The 15,000-nt window shown below is 43.2% G+C and overlaps 1 protein-coding gene across 5 annotated transcripts in view; it reads right to left on the bottom strand.

The window, feature by feature from the left end:
- spop (speckle type BTB/POZ protein) overlaps window positions 1–15,000 on the bottom strand; it is a 123,292-nt gene that overhangs the window by 99,228 nt on the left and 9,064 nt on the right. Inside the window, exon 2 of one of the 5 annotated variants that reach the window (XM_017452441.3) lies at window positions 7,134–7,359. The exons of 3 other annotated variants lie outside the window; for them this stretch is intronic. The gene's annotated coding sequence lies outside the window, so the exon portion shown is untranslated. The remainder of the gene's footprint in view (window positions 1–7,133; window positions 7,360–15,000) is intronic. One more of the 5 variants, XM_017452467.3, reaches the window with a different exon arrangement.

Genomic DNA, 15,000 nt, shown 5'->3' with positions numbered 1-15,000 from the left:
CGCTCGTTTCCGAAACGCCTCTGGCTCGTCTACGTGTCACTGGGTCGCTGACTTTCGTGATGAGGTCACAACTTTTGACTTTTGAGACTAGGTAAGGAATCCTTCTGACGCCTCTTGCACGCAGAACACGTTTGTGCAAGCGATGCTGCAGAGTAAAACAGTGCACCACCGCTCCTGTATCAACTAAACCTTCAGTATGGTTTGGGAGTTTTGCTTTGTCCTTCTTCCCAGTATACTGGCATTTCAATCTGGGTTCTCTCAGCCTTCCAGATCTTCCCTTGAAATCCACAGCTCCAGTTAAGTGCCCTAACGCCATTTTGGACAGTGGAAACTACCAGAAGTACTCCGACAGTTTTTACATTCATGGTATTTGGCCGACGCCCTTATCCGGAGCGATTTACATTCATCTCATTTACACATCTGAGCAATTGAGGGTTACGGGCCTCGCTCAAGGGCCCGGCAGCGGCAGCTTGGCAGCGCTGGGGTTAGAGCTCACGACCTTCTGAGCAGCAGACACAGCTTTGTAGACATCAATTAAGGCCTAACAAGTTAGTTAGGTTCAGATACTTTACAACTGGAAGCATGTCCAAACTTTTGCATCCAATTGGTAGCGCTAATATTTGCAACATTAAAAAAAAATAATAATAATTAATAGTGGGATTGTTGCATTTAAAGCTAATACCTTAGTCACATGACCAAGCAATTAAAAGGCATAAAATGTGCCACAAAGTGTACACGTGCAGTAGAGTCAGCGCGATTAAAAGATTTTCTTTCCACGCGCAGGAGTAGCGACGGTCGTTCGTCGTGCCGCTCTCACCTTGGGCGAACGAGTACTCGAGCGGGACTCCCGCGATCAGCGGAGCTCTCACCCTGAAACACAACCCGCACCATTCCTCACCAAATATTTAGCGATAATTAATTTGATGATAATGTAATTATTTCGAGCAGGAATCTCGCTGGCCTGAATCAGAAAACCCACCGATTAGCATAGAGAACTAGCGGTGGTGTGTGAACACTTCTCGCTTACTGGTGCTCATCGGGTTCTCGGCTTTGGGCCGGGAGAAGAGAGCCGATTAGTTATTCAGGAGACGGAGCGGCATCACGCGTGCGCACAGACACAATCGCTCGGTTGTACCAACCGTAGACGTGCGCGAAATCTCTCGAACGAAACGGCGACGGATCTTCCATCTCCGTCAACTCTGAAAGGTCTTTAAGCAAAAATAAAAAGTTTGTTTCGGTGAAATATAAATATAATACATTTTAACTTTGAGGAAACGCAAGTAATTTAGTATCAGTTTATAATTATTTAGTATAACTTAGTGATTTAATAACGCATTTTTAATTCATAAGAATAATTGAAATAAATGAATACATTGAACAATTTATTCTTCAGGTAGTTTTCCATTGAATCGTTGAACCAGTAAAGCTCACGTTCTCAGCTAATTTGTTTTTGCTATGAGAACGTAAGTTCATCTCCGCTCTTATGTGCCATCTTACATACTGGCGTTCCAGCTCACGTCACTCAGCTGCATGGGCACCTGTTTGCAACAGATCTCTTCAGGAGTGGCCCGTCAGGCTTAAAACAGACGAGCCACCTGCATGCCACAGACAGGTTTTTGGGGGGGTTTTTTGTCTAAGGGCCTGTTCACACCGGGACGTTTTCTCTGCGCAGTAAACGGTCTGATGTCTAACTCAGATTTAGCCCCGTGTCTAAATGAGAGTGTTCACACCCAGGCATGAAACGCGTGGTATCAAAGCGGCAAATTTTTTGGACTTCGAGGGGCACGTTGTTGTTTTTTTTTGACGCTCCGCTTTAAAAACTGGCCGACCAATGAGATTTGTGGTTTTGTTCACATGTCTGGAGCCGCTGAAGTTACATTAAAAACCAGGACTTGGTGGCGCTCGTGTACAAAACTGTCTTGCAGACGATGAAGGAGCCAAAAAAGAAGCCGGAAAAGAAAACGGAGAAGACGAGGAAGAAGCTGAAAAAGAAGATGAAGAAGAAGAAGAAGCCGAAAAAGAAGACGAGGAAGAAGATGGAGAAGAAGACGGAGAAGAATGCGGAGAAGACGACGAGGAAGACGACGGAGAAGACAGAGAAGAAGACGACGAAGAAGAAGACGGAGAAGATGGATAAGAAGACGAAGAAGATGGAGAATTAGACAGAGAAGAAGACGGAGGAGATGGCGAAGAAGACGAAGAAGAAGACAGAGAAGACGAGGAAGAAGATGGAGAAGAAGACAGAGAAGAAGACAAGGAAGAAGACAGAAGAAGATGGAGAAGATGGATAAGAAGACGAAGAAGATGGAGAAGAAGACAGAGAAGAAGACGAGGAAGAAGACAGAAGATGACGAAGAAGACGGAGAAGAAGACAGAAGATGACGAAGAAGAAGGAGGAGATGGAGAAGAAGATGAAGAAGACAGAGGAGAAGACAAGGAAGAAGATGGAGAAGAAGACAGAGAAGAAGACGAGGAAGAAGATGGAGAAGAAGACGAGGAAGAAGACGAGGAAGAAGACGAGGAAGAAGATGGAGAAGACAGAAGAAGACGAGGAAGAAGACGAGGAAGAAGATGGAGAAGACAGAAGAAGACGAGGAAGAAGACAAGGAAGAAGACGAGGAAGAAGACGGAGAAGATGGATAAGAAGACGAAGAAGATGGAGAAGACAGAAGAAGACGAGGAAGAAGACGGAGAAGACGAGGAAGAAGATGGAGAAGAGGACAGAGAAGACGACGAGGAAGAAGATGGAGAAGACAGAGAAGAAGATGAGGAAGAAGACGAGGAAGAAGACGGATAAGAAGACGAAGAAGATGGAGAAGACAGAAGAAGACGAGGAAGAAGACGGAGAAGACGAGGAAGAAGATGGAGAAGAAAATGCACGCACCCACCATTTTAGTGAGAGTGCATAAGTGACAGTGACAGTCCCGAAATAAAATGCTGACTGCTAATAAATGTTTCCGCCCACACACAAACAAGCACCAGATGCAAAATGACACACTAAATACTATTACATTAAATTAAATATATGAAATGCAAGCAGGTATTCTAAATGATCCATTTCATTCTTTCACTGCCGTTTTCTACACTAAATCACATTGTTTGTCTCTCAGTCTCGTCCCTGCAGATGATAATCCTCTGATTGATGATCCGTTGAAATTATTTTGCACCTCACATGTATTATGCACAGAAGTATTGCTGACCCCTTATTCAGATAGATAAGTGCCCCATTACTGAGTCATTGTATTATCATAATGACCACAAAAAGACTATTCATATTCAACACCTCATCAGTTTGCAGGAACATTAACATTTTTGGGCACAACAATAGTTGCCTTATACCCTCCACCCCCAAAAAAAAAATATTTAAAAAAAAACAACAATCTGGGTCTTTCCATAAGTATGTGAATGCTACTGCTGTGACTTTGATATCCTTCAAATCAGTACGTAATTAAAAGCGTACACCGTTAAAAGTGAGAACTTTACGGATTTAGCCTTAAAGAAGTATTTGTTGCAGTGACCAAATCACCAAAGACCTCACTGACTGCACCATCAAAATGTACTGTACTCTTTCAAACTGAAATAAATACATAAATGAATATATACTCATTTGTAATAAATATTAAAAGAAAATAAAAAGATATTCCGTCCAAACTGACCCAAAAAGTAACACTCCAAATAACACAAAAACAGAGACATCCAAAATGAATCAAAAACACTTCAAATAACACAGCAGAATGGCTCAGTGATGGTTTTTATTTCACCTCTAGAGGCCGCTCACGTACAGCGGACCCTTCCCAGACGCTCCGGAACATACGCAACCAGGAAAAACTACCGGTGTGGATTTTGCACGATAGCCCATAGTTCCAGCAATCTGTTATCGGTGCCGATTAATCGGCTAACCGTCGACCGACCTCGAATAGTTTTAGCAGTAACTATAAAACACACTTTTAAATCCCACCCGCTGCTGCACTACACACACCGGCTCAGGCGTACCACTCGGACTGTTCTGGAAATGTTACCACATAATTTATAACCAACAGCTTCACCGCATTTCAGTTACACTGACTGACACACACACACACACACACACACACACACACACACACACACACACACACAGCTGAATCAGACCCTCTCCTAGACACTCACACACAGAACTTAATCAGACCCTCTCCTAGACACACACACACAGAGAGCTTAATCAGACCCTCTCCTAAAGAGCATCCTACTATTACAGACTCACTAACTCCATATCTCTCTCGCTCTCTCTCACACACACACACACATTAATCAGATGCTCTCACAGACATCATCCTCTACTGCAGAGACACACACACACACACACACACACACAATCACACAGGATTTCAGAAGTACATTCTGGTGACTGCTTCACTTCATGAATATTCATCCAGCTCATTACCACACAAGTGGGGAAGCAAGAAATATTTTGCTTCAAGATAGAGAGAGCACATGCTCGTGCAAGGGAGTAAGAGACCTGACACACGAGCCCTGATTACACTAGGTGTTAACGCGTCTTAATTGGTCAGCACTAAATACAAGTGTAAACGAGGTCATACGCATTGAGGAGATTCGCTCCTACCACATGCAGAGGTGGACAGAGACGCGCGCGTCTAAACGTTAACGTGTCCTTGTGTGTCCTGGACAACAACACAAGGACCACACAGTCTCCGGTGTTGCCACGTGGTTTTCATGTGAAAAGGACAGAAACGGAGTTTCCACTTTCCGGTGATTCTTTGAGTTATGCTGCGCTCAACACAGTTACAACAGTATTTTTCCACCATTTGGAATTTTCTTGTGTAAATTCACCTTTAGGTGGCGCTATGTTTCACAAACTTCTGTACATCAACTCGTGATTCATCTTTTCGTCGGGTCTCCGGAAAGTGCTGACTGTTGGTTTTGCCAAACAGAAAGTCGGCTAGTTTGAGTTTGCCGCGCTTCGCGTCTGATCGTCATGAACTCTGGATCGTGACATCACGAGACTTTTCGAAACAAAACTTAGAAACATAAGTCACCAAACAAGAAGTGAGGGCATATCTCAGCAACCGCCTTCTGCTATTCCTCCATCGCTGCCTGGCCCCTTAATCGCTGCTTGCAGCTCTAGTGTTAGATCCAGCAGTCTGTAGGGCTGTGACTGTGGCCATGGCAACAGCACCACTGCAGTGGTAGTTTGCCACCACGGTGGTGGAGTGCCACATGCAGTGGTCTCACATCACACGCCACATTAAAGTTTCTGCTTGAGATGGCGCTATGACAAGTACAATAATAATAATAATAATAATAATAATAATAATAATAATAACAACAATAACAACAACAACGTCGCTATATTAATTCGTATTTATGTCCTACCATATAGCGGGAGATTTTATATTAGTAAACAAATTACATACTCATAATCAAATGTCTTATATGATGATGTCTGGTAGTTTGGCGCGGGTTGGTTTGAGCTAGCTCTGCATGATTATGGACAAAACGATGATCACGATTATTTTTGATCAATATTGAGATCACGATGATTTATCACGATTATTCATTGAATTTAGGGACAACATATTGTTATACCTGAACGTTTAATGTCCCCGACAACGTCTGTAGTCCCATTCAGCAACATGTTAGGGTCACGATTTCCCCTCGCGCTCTGAAACCTAAAATGCTAACTCGTTTCCAGGTTTTGGCGTTACAAAATGACGTCATCCCTGCGCCGCTCTATGGTGATCTGCAGCGGAGTTTTATATGAGCGGAGGACGAACTTTAAACGTCGATATCGCAGTCGATCGTGTTCATGTAACCGTGGGCAATCAAAACTCGTAATCGAGATCCATATTCGATTAATCGCGCGGCCCGAGTTTGAGCGCTACAACATCCAGTCAGGCGAATTCTGCCATCCATCCGCTGCGATGGATCTTGTTGGGAAACCAAACGTAACATCGGCGATCTGGAAACATTTTGGATTCGAGAGAGAAACGTGCGACCGTGTCCACATCCTCCTTCCACTTCGTCTCTTCTCCCCGGGTCAATCACAATACCGTATCCCACAGCGCCCTCAGGCTGTTTCTCATTGCAACAACATGACACTACAAGGCTTTATCGAGTTGTTTCACTGACCAAAGTGCTAAAATAAAACCTCACTTAATTTTTTTAGCTTTTTATTTAATTTAAGCCTATAAAATTATATATTATTATAAATTACGTTATATTATATAAAATACTGTAGTGATATAAACTCCCCCCCCAGCTCACTGTAGTGGTTTGGTCATTAAAAACTGCCACTGTTTTCGCTTTTTTGTGGAAAACTACTAGAATTGGTGTTTGCACGGTCTATCTGTGATGTTTGTTAGTAAATGAGACCTTTAAGCTGCACTCATGATCGAAAATTGCGGCGTTCCCTTGATTTTTGCGTACATTTCTAGGATCACATCCTGGAGGAAATCCTGGAGGGACTGATCCATCTGATCCAAGTGTTGCATTTGCCAAAGATTTCTGAAAAGGCCAGACGCGAACGCTCTCCGAGACGCTCGGTTAAACGGCACGTACTTAAAAATAGATTCTTCCGTATCGAGCTCTTCCCAGTCAAATAAACCCATCCTCTCTTCTGAGGGTTTTCCTTGTTCAGAGACAGCTCTCACATCTGCCGAGTTACAAGAAAACATCTAGAAAATCATACCCAGGCTACATCTGAACGTTTCGTTTAGACGGCGAATCAAACCCGTGTCTGACGACGCATTCGATCGTCCTCAAACTGCAATTCATTACAGCAAATTAAAGCTGAAAACTCCTGCAAAGTGACAATTAACTGCTGAAAGCAGCTTCAAAGTCTTGCTTATGAGGAACAGGAAGCATGGTTCTTGCCTTTTGTCTGTTCAAAGCTGAAGAGCTTATTAGTGATGCTGTTTTGGTGACATTTGAGCTCCGTTCCGCAAACGAGTCTGCAGATGACCGTCTCCCGGCGCTCGGGCTTTCTGAAGTGTCGGCGGATTGGAGATCATACGGCTTCCGCGCAGCCGTCTCCTACAGGTTTCATCAACACGCTCGTCTCACGCTACACACGTTACAGCGGTCGGTGTGTGTGTGTGCGTGTGCGTGTGTGTGTGTGTGTGCGTGCGGAATACCGTGTGTGTTCGACTAGCTGCCAACGCTCAGCAAAAACACCATTTATGCCAGCACCTGCGGAGAACGTCGTCTTCCGTCTGAGTCTGTGCCGGAAACGCGGGCCACCGGTAGCTGAACGTGGTCCAAGCCGTGTCGGAAAGTTTCTCTTCAAGATGTTCAGAGAGATGAGTTTCCTTGTCGTGTGTTTTCAGCTTCTGCTGCCAGACTGGCAGTGAATTAATGCAGCTGGAAACAGAAGAAGCAAGGGGAGTGGAGTGGAGGAGAACATCCTCATCATCATCATCATCATCATCATCATCATCTTTGTGCGTTTCATTTCACATCTATTACACTGATACTCGGGCTGTGCTGGAAACACTGCCGTTCATTCACCCAGTCCGACATGAGCTTGGACCCCCCCCCCCCCACACACACACAAATACACACACATAAATGAAGACACACATGAACAAACGAAAATATATATATTTTTAAAAACGTGCACAATCAATCAAATATATGAAAAATGTATATGCACAATGTGTGGATGAATAATGTATAAAACGAATAAATTAAAAATGTTTACATAATGTTTGTAGAACAGGTTACGTCACGTCCCTCGCTCTGATCTCTAAATAAATGAAGATCTGCATTAAAGGTCTCATGCACATTTATGTACGCAGTAAAAGATACACTTGGCGTTTTACCCAGGAACGCACCCTGGCTTGGGCATTTGGGGCTGTAGTCACGGAGATCACATTTCTTTCCCTAACCCCGAATAATTCTCCACTTGGGGCGGTTTGTCACGACGTAACTGATCCGTCAGTGAAAGAAGACGGCCGTGTTGTTAGGCGAGAGGCGAGACCGATCAGACAGGGAAATACTCTCATCTTATTGGCTGACAGATCTCTAGCCAACACAGTCGGTTGGTCTGAGGGGGGGTGGGGTGGGGAGACAAATATATGCCGACTGTTTATTTCTTTGTTGGACAAGTAAAAAGGTTCAAACTGAAACACGGGCATCCTGAGCAGGAAAACAAGGTGTTTTCTTATAAATATCTATATGAGCTCCAGGTTACGTGCACATGACCTGAGCAGAGCGTAAGGACAGATAACGCGCTCTACATGGCACTGTAGCGGCTAAACCCATACACTGATAGCTTAGTAGTGCCTCCGCTTGGCTAGCGACACCAAGCAAGCCTAGTCTCGTGTTAGATCGCCAATACGTTGTATATTTCTGTCTGATCGTCCTACAAACAGTGACGACACCCGACGCAAGTTTAATGATAAACCCAACGTTGTGTCCACATTTTCAGTGTCTATTTAGAAGAAGGACGTTTTTAAAGGTTTTTTTTTTTTTTGAATGAAAGGAATCTGCGCTCAGCCCCGGATAATTAACGGTCCTAATAACGCCCCTGCTCTGATCACAATTCAGTACATAACTCGAACTGTTCTTGCAAAACAAGTCAGTGCTTTTAGGAAAATAATAATGGTTCTCATGGCTGGGCAGTCAGACGAGCGCGGCGTGTGTGGGGGGCTTTTAAAAAAAAAAAATAAAAAAAAATAAAAAAAAAAATAAAAAAAAAAGGATTACAAAAAATAAAAAGGGTCGATCTCCAAAATAATACACAGCAAGCAAGGATTTAAAGATCAGTGAGCACCGAGCTCTTAAACAGCCGGGACCTTTTGTATAGTCATGACGTTAGTTGAAAAGAACGATGCAAGACGTACCCTCTCTCTCTTTCGCTCGCTCATTCCTCAAAAACAAAAAGGCAATTTCACAACCATATGAAGTATTGATTTCAATCAGGCAACGGTGTCTCGCTCTCGCTCTCTCACACACCTGCTCTTTTCCTACTATTACTTTTACCTTAAGCATGTGACTCTGCCAACGACTCTACAGTTTCTCTACGTGCTCTTAATGGCTGAGGCCAACCACGGCAAAGCACATACACTCGCATACACTCACACACACACACACACACACACACACACACACACACACACACACACACACACACAACTCTTCACCATCCTTCAACACACAGACATACACACACACACACACACTCACATAGATACATATACACCTGCATACACACACACACACACACACACACACACACACACACACCTACATAGATACATACACATATACATATACACCTGCATGCATACACACACACACACACACACACACACACACACACACACACACCTACATAGATACATACACATACATACACATACATAGATACATACATACACACAGATACACATACATACATACACACCTACATAGATACATACACATACATACACACACATACATACATACACACACATACATAGATACACACACATACATAGATACACACACACACACACACACACACACACACCTACATAGATACATACACACACACACACACACACACACCTACATAGATACATACACACACACACACATATACACCTGCATACACACACACACACACACACACACACACACACACACACACCTACATAGATAAATACACATACATACACATACATAGATACATACATACATACACACAGGTACACACACATACATACACACACACAGATACACACACATATATACATACATACACACATACATACATACACACATACATACATACATACATACACACACACAGATACACACACACACACACACACACATATATACATACACACACACACATATATACATACACACACACACACACACACACATATATACACACACATATATACATACATACACATACACATACACACAGAGCACAGGGGTTAGGCTAAATCTCAAATGCCACCCATTCTGCATATCCAGCAAAATCTCACACACACAAAATTGTTGAAGGTGTAGAAATGCCACTTCTCCATATCTCCTCACGATCTCTTGGCCTTTCGTTTTCCCAGTCGCTCTCTCCATTCCCCTCTCTCCAAATACCATCCGTCATATCTGCAGCAGTCCTCCATTTGCATGAATACTAATGAAGAGATCACGCCTGACAGGTCAAAGTGAAGCACAAACTGAGTGTATGCGCATGTCTACACGTTTAATTATACACCGTATACGTAGATTAGTAAGCACACCTAATAATCTCTCCCTCTCTTGACCTCTCTCTGCGGACCTGCCTGATCAATCCTGACGCCCTGCATCTGTATGGAGCCCTCATCAACTGGAGGCTACGTCCTGGAGATTGCTGAGGATGCTACCGCTTGAAGAACCATGGAAGTGGTTTTGGACCTCAATTCCACATGGACATTCTCACTGTGGTCTCCTTTAGTGAACAGTGGACTAGTTCAACAAACAGACTTCATGTTAAATCCATAATGAACTTCCTTTCACTTTCACACTATCCGGCGTCACCCAGACGAGGACGGGTTCCCTTCCGAGTCTGGTTCCTCTCGAGGTTTCTTCCTCATATCACCTTAGGGAGTTTTTCCTCACCACCGACTTGCTCATTAGGGATAAATTCACACACTTAAAATCTGTATCCTGTCTTTATATGTTTCTGTAAAGCTGCTTTGAGACCATGCCCATTGTTAAAAGCGCTACACAAATCAAATCGAATTGAATTATATATACACTGCATTTATAGGAAGGAACAGATGGCAGGACATCACCGGAAATAAGGAGGACATCTTAATGACTGGGACATGCTGACACTTTCTGAGCACATAAACTACAGAACAGGAGAAATGTCTGGAAAACAGAAGCGATTCAGAAACTGAACATTTGTGCTGAAGACAGGATTGTGCGATAAATGAGCAGCGCAGTAGGAGACAGGACGATGTCAATTACGAGCAAATCACCAGCAGACTTCAAAAGGAAGTGATGTAAATAAAAGGGAAGATGAAGACGATGAACAAATGTGTGTTTGAAACGGAAAATCCAACAGATCTGTCGTACGTGCAGTTTGTTATATGATGATGTGTAAAGTCTGGTTTACACGTCTGCGTTAACGCGTCCGGAAGGAGAGAGGGGGTTTATGGGGTTTAAGTGCAGAGCGCCTTGGCTCTAATGCACTCGTATCCGAAAGCTTCGTGTTCATGTAATCGTGGACAGTCGAAATTGTAATCGCGATCGATATTCGATTTACTGCCACGCATGTGTACAAAGCAGAACCCCAGGACCTACGGTGTCCCAAAGTGTCCACGTTAAAATGGGAGTCAAAAACAAAACAAAAAACAGACAAGCATCGTGGACCAGACGTCAGTTTTCCAAACGGACTTTCTCACGCACAAAATACTTTTGTCCTGAGGTCATGGTTTAAACCATTATTTGATCATGTTCTATATATTTTGAATAATACTTAACGAATGTCTTAGTGTGGGTGTGCAGAAGCAGTGGCAGCGCGAGTGGCATTGTTAACACACTCGCCTGCGTACTTCAGAGGGATTAAAAGAGACGGCCATTAGACAGCACGAGAGCCGAAATATCCCTGTTCGTCATGCACGGCGATGTTCAACACACTGACGAGCTCTGTTGAAAACCTGTTCCTTCAAACACTGACTCTCACAGGAAAACCAGTTAGTGTTAGCACTCAAGATCGAAAACAATCTAGAATAGTACACATGCTGATGTAGTACATATGCAAGTATATCCCAGTGTATAATCGAATGCGTCACTGGGAAAGAGCTCTAACGTGCAGGATGTGGATTCATGTATATAGAAGGTGACCGCGGCACGCATGTCTGATAGAGCGACCGAGCTTTCTACGGAAGATCCCCTATATGCAAATCTGCCTCTTCGTGTATAATATAAACCCATCAAAGACAGTAAAACCCTCCAGTGTTCCATCCATCTTCTATACCGCTTATCCTTCAGTGTCACGGGAAACCTGGAGTCTATCCCAGGGAGCATCGGGCACAAGGTGGGGTACACCCTGGACAGGGTGCCAATCTATCACAGGGCACAATCACATACACACTCACACACCCATTCGTACACTACGGACACTTTAGACACGCCAATCAGCCTACCATGCATGTCTTTGGACCGGTGGAGGAAACCGGAGTACCCGGAGGAAACCCCCGCAGCACGGGGAGAACATGCACACTCCGCACACACAGGGCCACGGTGCTACTCGAACCCCCGACCCTGGAGGTGTGAGGCGAACGTGCTGCTCCGGTATTTCCTCAAAACACAAACTTTTTAAATATCAATACCATTTATTAGACCTACACGACTAACAAAACCAGCAGCCAAGGGCTCTTTAAACACGCCGCTTCAAAAAAAAAAAACACACACATAAGCACACGCAATATGAGAGAGCAATAATATATTTCATCCCATATATGAGCGCGCAGACAGGCATTTGCAACTCCGATCCATATTTCAATTTTCATCCCCTCATGTAAACTAATTCAATTTGGGCTGTATTTCCTCGCCAGCAATCGCCTGTGAGAAATGAGCCTATTCTTGGCCATGGAGTTTAAACGCTTATATTCCTCTCTCTCTTACACACACACACACACACTTTGCCAGAATCTGTGATATTTAAACGGAGAATATTAACCTTTGGTTGATTTCCAATTCGAAGTTTAAATAGATCAAGTTCATTACTTTAGTGGTTCATTTTAACACCAAAAATATTCAGGAATGATTGTGCTGTGCCGCTGATTTTCAAGCTCAAAGGCAAACTTTAGAAGACACAGTTATGATTAAATCCTTTTGGGAAAATGAATGCATTCAAAAACAAACAGTAATAATAAGTCCTTAGATTTATACACCGCTTTTCTAGACACTCAAAGCGCTTTACGTCGTATGTGGAAATCTCCTTGATGAGCACCAGCGTGTCGCATCCAACCAACACACACCAGCTATTAGTGGAGAGGAGAGAGCGATGTAGCCAATTCAGGGATGGTGATTATAAGGGGGCCGTGATGGAGAAGGGCCGATGGGGAATTTCAGCAGGACACCGGAGTTATACCCCTACTCCTTCTTTGACGATAAGTGTCCTGGGATTTTTAATGACCACAAAGAGTCAAGACCTCCGTTCTCATCTGAAAGACAGTGCTGCATCACTATACTGGGGCATTAAACCCCATACAGACCACAGGGTGAGCGCCCCCTGCTGGCCTCACTAATACCACTTCCAGCAGCAAGGTTAGGTTTCTCCAGGTCTCCAATCCAGGTACCGGTCAGGCTCAGCGCTGCTTAGCGTCAGTGGGAAACCAGAAAGCTGCACGGTGATACGAGGTTTTGCCACATCGCTCTAACAAACGCACAAACTAAAAATCTTTGTATTTGTATCGTACGTTCTACTGGACGGCAAATGAGTTACAAGAACGTGTAACCTGTAGGGTCGGAAACGTTTCCAATTTGCATTTTCACAGATAAGAGTAAGTGTTAGGGCTTCTGAGCCTTTTGATAAGTGTGCCATGTCGATCTATATATAACGCTACACAAAAACGACGGTTTACAAACCAAGTCTTGAGTGGCTGTAGAATCCAGTGTAAAATGCGAAATCCCACGTAGAACCAACAACGGACTTTCCTTATCTGAGAGCGGGTAGGAACTGAATGACTTCTCTTTTAGAAACTTTAATTATTTCCATATAGTAGGCATAAAAGAACATATAGATCATGTATTCACTTTGAGACCTAGTTAATTTACTCTTCTCATCAATAGGAAATCAAGGCCCCACATGGACAGCCTGAAGATCACTGAGATTATTGAGGATGGTAACACAACAAAAAGAAAAAGAAAAAGAAAATACATGAAGATAGCTTTGACCACAATTCATATGAACAGTTGCTACGATGGCTTGGCTGCGATGACAGCCTTAGGACTGCAACTGCCACAAATACTTTTGCACTAAAGTCTCCATCAGTGAACAGTGGATAAGTTCGAGGAAATAGACCTCATGTGAAAACTATAATGAATTTCCTGGTTACGCAATTACTCTCCGGAATCCCCCAGATGAGGACGGGTTCACTTTTGAGTCCGGTTCCTCTCAGGGTTTCGTCCTCACATCGCCTCAAGGAGTTTCTCCTCGCCACTGTCACCTCTGGCTTGCTCATTGGGGATAGATTCATGCATTTAAAATCCACATCTGGAAGGTATTTATTTCTGTAGCGCTGCTTCGTTATAAGTGCTACACAAATAAAATGTAACCGAACTGAATGCCTCGCTATAATCAAATGCGGGAAGAAACTAAAATCACGCCCGAAAAATAAAAAAACGTCTCGATCCAGGTCCGAGTATTTCAGAAACGACTCATCTTCTGGGATTTTCACACTCCTGCAGAAGTAGCTCCTGCAGAACTTCTGCTTAGCTTAACAGCACAACGATAATACTGACGATAAAAGACTTCATGGAAAAGACTCTCTCAAAAACAACAAGAATTACGGGATCGTTTTTGATTCCCTTTGGGGTTTTTTTGTTTTTTTATACATACAAGAATGTGCAGAGACACTTTTTTTACTAGGAATTCGTTTCAATACGTTCCTTTCATTCGTGCCACCGGCAAATTACACATTTTTAAACCGGTGATATTTTTTACACTAGGTCATCTAACCCTGAACATTTCAAACTCTAACAAGCATATATTCATCCGCTAACTATTAGAGATGCATAACATGGACAACAACAAAAAAAAAAAAACTACATCTAAATTGCATTGCTACATACTGGGGCTGCAACACGCTTTACATATTAACGCCTGGGACACCTTGCATAGGTTTGTTTGTTTTTTTTTTTTTGCATAATGCATAAAATTATTGCTTTTGCTAAATAATGTGAACGTTGCGATTTATCAAAAGCGCATCAAATATTTTGGGATTTCTTATAGAACTTTCTACATCGCAGTACTCCATGTTAGGATAAAAACTGGTTATGTATATATGA

This window comes from Ictalurus punctatus, chromosome 2 (assembly GCF_001660625.3).
Source record: "Ictalurus punctatus breed USDA103 chromosome 2, Coco_2.0, whole genome shotgun sequence".
In the NCBI taxonomy this organism is placed as follows: Eukaryota; Metazoa; Chordata; class Actinopteri; order Siluriformes; family Ictaluridae; genus Ictalurus; species Ictalurus punctatus.
Note: the sequence above shows the minus strand (reverse complement) of the source record. Positions and strands in the feature narration are given on the sequence as shown.